The sequence below is a fragment of the Vulpes lagopus genome, chromosome 18, assembly GCF_018345385.1.
Source record: "Vulpes lagopus strain Blue_001 chromosome 18, ASM1834538v1, whole genome shotgun sequence".
Classification (NCBI taxonomy): Eukaryota; Metazoa; Chordata; class Mammalia; order Carnivora; family Canidae; genus Vulpes; species Vulpes lagopus.
The window spans coordinates 28,227,800-28,234,235 of NC_054841.1; positions in this window are offsets into that span (position 1 = coordinate 28,227,800).

Genomic DNA, 6,436 nt, shown 5'->3' on the forward strand with positions numbered 1-6,436 from the left:
GGTATGTGGCACACTTGAGGGCCTTGCTAGATATGTGCTGAATGGATGAATGAATATGGCTGGTGGTAAAAATCGTTATGAAGCAAAAGAAAGCTAGTAGAAGGGGTGGAGGGTCAGGGAAAGCCTTCCAGGAAGTGGCATTTGATCAGAGACCTGCATATAGTGTGTGTGTGTGTGTGTGTGTGTGTGTGTGTGTGTATGTGTGTGTGGCCGGAGGGTGGTAGGAGGAGTGAGGTGTGTGTGTGGCTGGGCCATGTAAAGATCTGGAAATGTTCCAGGCAGATGGAAAAGCACATGCAAAGACCAGGAGGTGGGGCACACCAGGCTGGCCTGAGGAACAGCAGGGAGCCCCGTGTAGGGAGAAGTGGGAGATGAGGGAGCAGATGACTCATCTTACTCTCTGTGCCTCTGTTTCTTCACCTGTAAAATGGAGAAAACAATGGTATACATTCGATAAGGGTTTTTTTTTTTAATTAAGATTTTTTTTCTTTATTTTTTTGACAGAGAGAACACAAGTGGTGGCGGAGGTGGGGGGAACAGCATGCAGAGGGAGGAGAAGCAGGCTCCCTGCTGAGCAAGGAGCCTCATATGAAGCTTGATCCCAGGATCCTGGAATTGTGACCTGAGCCCAAGGGAGCAGATTAACTGACTATGCCACCCAGGTGCCCCATTCGGTTGTTTTGAGAATTATATTTATAATTCTGTTTTCATTCGAAGTGCTCAGAATAGTGTTTGGCAAGAAGTAAGCACTTAATAATTATTAACTGTCATTATGGAAGAGAAGTCAGGAAGAATCAGCATTAAACAATATTATCTTGGGTGGTGATGGTAAATCATGGAGGATAGTAACTTTTGTTGTTTTAGATGTTTCGAATGGTCAGGTATAATAAAAAAAAAAAAGCTGTTAATATATTCCCCCCCTCCCCACCCCCCGCGCAGTGTGGGCATTTTCACACAGCTTGAGTTTGGAAGAAACAGAGGTGAAGGTCCTGGAGATGGAGAGAAGAGGGGGCGGGGGAGGGGAGAGGCGAGGAAGCGATGCTTTTGGAGTTTGTGGTGGAGACTGCAGTGGTGGGTGTGGAGGGGCAGGAGGTGGAGGGGGCTGGACGCTAGGGGAGCAGGTGGTCGAACACCGAGGAGAAGGTGGAGGAGAAGGTGTGCGGGCAGTCTGACGTGTGGTCAGGTACATTCCATCTCTTGCCCCTGGGAAACAGACACCTTGCTCCGGGATCCTCCGACTCTCTCTCAAAGGGGGCATATTTGAGGCTCTATAGGTAAGACTACATTAAACTTCTTTGTGAAACTTTAGTTTCCTCGTGTCTGCCACCTTGAGTGTGACACAGACCAGCCCCAGGGACCTTCACTGGGACCACCTGGCTGTGGCTAATGGAGTTACTGTTAACTCAGCCCTTGACCTAGCTCCCCCTCAGGCTCAGGCCTTGGGGAACATCTGCTCCACCCTTTCTCTTTCACTGAGCTTCCTGAGCACCTGGCCCCAGAGCCCTGGCCACTGGGAATGGCAGGAATGGTCTACCTTTGGACTCCAACCAGCTAGACCTGCCAGGTTCCATCAAGCCCAAAGGGCTCCAGGGATAAAGCTCAGAGGGGACAAGGCTGTTTTTTCCTAACCAGATAGGTTCCCAGTGAGTAGGATTCACCCTGGAAGGGGCTCCAAGTTGGACTTTGCAAAATCAAAGATTCTAGATCTTTCTTCTGAACCCAGACACAGCCAACCATTTCTTGGAATGACATCCATCCTGCACATCCCCCAGGCACCACAAAAACCAAGCTCTTCATACTCCTGCATGCCCGTGTCTGCTACCAGCATCTCTCTGGCTGCACCATAGCAGCCGGCCAGAAGTTGGGCACCCTCCTGGCTTCTCAAGCTCCCTCACTACCCCTCTCCCTAGCCCTCTCTCTCCACCCCACCATCAGCACTCCAGGCCAGCCCCAGCTCTCTTATCTCTCACCTTGACATTGCAAATGCCTCCTAGCTGCTTTTTCATTTTTTCTTTTTAAGATTTTATTTATTCATTCATGAAAGACAGAGGGAGGCAGAGACATAGGAAGAGGGAGAAGCAGGCTCCACGCAGGGAGCCCAACATGGGACTCGATCCCCAGTCTCCAGGATCACGCCCTGGGCTGAAGGCCGCCCTAAACCGCCGAGCCACCCAGGCCGCCCTGCTTTTTCATTCTTGAAGCTGTTTATTCACGAGTGACATACATACATATAATTCATAGTCAAAAGTGTGATCTCAATGAATTCTCACGGACTGCACGCTTGAGAAACCATCACCCAATTCAAGGAACAGCACATGACCAGCCCCCAAGAAGTCCCACTGAGCCCTTCCATTTGCTCCTTTACCCTCTCCTGAGGATACCCTTGATCCTGATTTCCGACACCACAGATTCATTTTGTATCAATGGAACCATGTGGTATGTGCTCTTTTGTGTCTGGTTTATTTGGATGAACGTCATGTCCTCGAAATTCATCAGCACATTTGTGCATTTGTCACATGTTCATTTGCCTTGCAGTGTGGTAGTCCCTTGTAGAACTAGACACATGGATTTTTATATCCTACCATGCATAGGAACTTCGTTTGTTTTTTTTTTTTTTTTCCAGTATGAGACTATTGAAATGCCTTTTTTGGACATACGCACTCATTTCTCCTGGGTTTACATCTAGGAAAATTCATTTTCCAAGGTGGTCCTAGCAAGTTGCACTCCCATACAGAGCATTTAAGTCCATCCTCTTCCCCCAGCCAGCAGGATCTTTTTTTTTTTTTTTTTTTTTTTTTTTTTTTAATTTTTTATTTATTTATGATAGTCACAGAGAGAGAGAGAGAGGCAGAGACACAGGCGGAGGGAGAAGCAGGCTCCATGCACCGGGAGCCTGATGTGGGATTCGATCCCGGGTCTCCAGGATCGCGCCCTGGGCCAAAGGCAGGCGCCAAACCGCTGCGCCACCCAGGGATCCCCAGCAGGATCTTTAATACGCATTAAAAGTGCATGGTACGGGGTACCTGGGTGGCTCAGTCAGTCAAGGGTCTGCATTTTGCTAGGTCATGATCTCAGGGACCTCACACTGGGCTCCCTGCTCAGCGGGGAGACTGCTTCTCCCTCTCCCTCTGTGCTCTCTTTCAAATAAATAAATTCTTAAACAGAAAGTGCATGGTACAAAATTCTAAAGCAAAAACCAAAAAAAAAAAAAGAAAAAGAAAAAAGAAAAAAGAAAAGAAAAGAAAAGAAAAGAAAAGAAAAGAAAAGAAAAGAAAAGAAAAGAAAAGGAAAAGGCAGTGTAAAATACGTCCCCCTCCCACACCATCCCTTAGCCACCCAGGTGTCCCATCTCCCTTCACCCACTATTACTGTTTGGTGTGTCTTTCCAGGGTGGAGGATCTCTATAGAGATAATCAAATGAGTATTTATAACCATTTTATTTTATAAGGATGGAAGTGAAAGAAACCAGAATATGTCATCCCAAAATATGCCTCTTTGACATAAAAATTATTTTGAGCTGAAAGCAATTAAGAAGCAGCAAGCCCAGAAAAGGCTCCCTCTTTGCCTAAAGGCAGGATATTAATTCTTTTATTGGAGACAGATATAAATCTAGAGATGACACCATGGGAATTTGTAAACAAACCTTTCTCCATTTGTTCCCTCCTGTATATTTACCTTTCCACAGTCTGCTGCCCTCGTAAGCCTTAAGTCATTTCCTTTTGTTCAGTTATTTCTCTGCAAATTTATCATTTTTTTGTTGAAGATGCTATCTAGGCTGAATTCTAAGCTGCCATTTTGAGTTACTTTTCATTAGGTTTCTCCAAGTAATGTGTGCTACATGAATTAATACAAGTTTTTTCTTTTTGATCTAATTTTTGTTAGAGTCCCAGCTGAAAGCCTAAGATTAGTGGTAAAGTTTGGCCTCCCCTACAGAAGCAAACTACACATTCTTTTTTAAATTTTATGTATGTATGTATGTATGTATGTATGTATGTATGTATTCATTCATTCATGAGAGACAGAGAGGCAGAGACATAGGCAGAAGCAGGCTCCATGCAGGATCCATCCCGGGTCCCCAGGATCACGCCCTGGGCTGAAGGCCCAAACCGCTGAGCCACACAGGCATCCCCAAACTACACATTCTGAAGGGGCAGGGTGTGTGTGTGTGGGGAATGGTCCAGCACAGATGCTAGTTCCAGGTCCCAAGTTCAAATCCTGCCTCCTCCACCTACTGGCTGAGTGACTTGGAGCAAGTAACCTACGTTCCATGTTTCTCTTTTCTTTCTCCCGAATGGGGCTGGTGTGAGGATCATGAGTTACTATTTGCCAAGTGCTCAGAACAGTGTCTGGCACATGGTGAGCCCTATTCCTGGAAATGACTTATCAGGTATCTTGGAGAACATCCATTTTCATGCATGGAGAACTCATTCTTTACAAATGGCTGCATTGTATCCACTATGTGAATGTATCCAGAATTGACTTAACCATCTGGGTGGATGGACATTTAAATTCATTTGGAAACATCTTATATTACAAAGACTGATCCAAAGCTATTTATTCATTCATATGTGTGTCTCACTCCTAGAATGCATCACATTCTCTTGAGCTAACTGGCCTGGTGTGCCTTCTGTCTCTCCTCCCAGAACATTCCCCACCTACTCTCTGACCACCTGGTTGATACAAGACTCCTTGGCCCCCTGACAGGCCACATCCACCTGTGAGAGGTTTCCCGGGCCCGTCTCTTCCCCCACCATCCTCGCTTTCCTCTAGTTACCACCCTTCTCAGCAGACTGTACGCGGGGTGGGACCCTGGAAGAAGTTGGTGGCTCACCATGAACCCTGGGGCCTGGCACCAAGCAGGTGCTCACCAACCCTTGCTGGCTGATGGATACCATGGACTGCATTTCTCTCATTTGTTTTAATAATATTCTAAATCTTCGAGAGACCTGGATTTCAGAAATATATTTTCTTGTGCTCAAGATCTCTGCTGTCTCTGGTGAAAACAGAGGGCTGTTAGCAAGCTCACTGGTCTACCTCTTGCCCTGACCAAGTAACACTGGAGCTTGTGTGAGCCTCACTTAATTCTCACAGTAACCACCTGAGGAAGTTATCATCGGTCTTCCCTTAGAAATGAGGGTATTAAGGCTCAGAGAGGGAGGAGCTGGTCCAAGGACACACATCCAGTAAGAGGTGGGGTAAGATTAAAATCTAGGTCCAGCGCAGGGTCCTGAGAATATTGTCTCTTGGTTACTTCTCCCTGAGCCCTTGGGGCTTCAAAGACTTGGTTTAGATAACTGTATGGCCTTCGTGACAACTCTTGTTCCAGGGGCTCCCCCCCGCCTCCAGTATAGATCATCTGGCTGGAAAGCTGGTGAGTGTTCAGTCTCTCTCAAATTCTGGCCACCACTGGGGACTTTGGGACGGGTCTGGTCTGTCTGGATGGGAGTTGTCTCCTCTTCTTGGGATGGAGGATCGATAAGCCACCTGGTCAGAGCTGTCTGGGTCTCAGCTGATCGGGACCTTGACTTTCAGGTTCTTGGCTGAAAATCAAGCAGGAAAGGACAGACTCTGGGCCCAGGGAGAGAGGGTACAAGGATCACTCAAGCTAACCCACCACCTTATCAGTCTGAAATCTTCTGATAAACTCTATCACCTGTGTGGGGGGGTGAGTTGTTCCAAGTCTGCCCTAGGCTGAAATGTGGTTGTCAAAACCAACAGTACTGGCTGATTTGGGGACACAGGAACTCTGAGCTTTGGGAAACAGTATTACTAACAATTCAGGTCATTGGGCTAAGAGCATTAGGTGTGTTGATTACTTTCATTCTGTGGAGAGACCACTTTACAAATGAGAAAACTGCAGCAGAGAGGGGAGTTGAGGAGGAAGGGCTTGGGTGTGGCCTCTAGGTCTATTCTTAGTTTCATCAGTTTGCTCCCCTCTCCAACAAGTCTGATAGGAGACTTGCTTCTGTCCCTCAGTAGGGGATGAGATGCTGTCCCTGGCATTGGCTCCCTCTCAGAGCCCAGAGGTCAGCCAGATCGGCCTGCCCCATACCTCCACACATCCTTTCGGTTAGTCTCTTAAGGAAGGGAAATCTTGACACTTTGTCAAAGAACCAACCTTGATCATCTTTCATATTCAGCTTAAGCATGCCCTCTTCTGAGCTCTCCCTGATTTCCCCTGGCCCCAGTCATCCATCCCCTCTGTCCTTGGACCCACCCTTTTCACAGCAATAGTTTGGTGGTCAAAGGCTGTGGCGTTGGTCAGGCATGTGGGATTTAAATCTTGCTTCTGCCTTTTTCTCAGTGTGGGACTTCAGGTTAGTCCCTTTACCATGCTAAGACTCAGTGTCTTTCTCCACAAAATGAGCTAACCGTAGTACCTTTGGGTTGCTGTCAGATTACAAGAGGTAAGGTACATACAGGGCCTGGCACACAG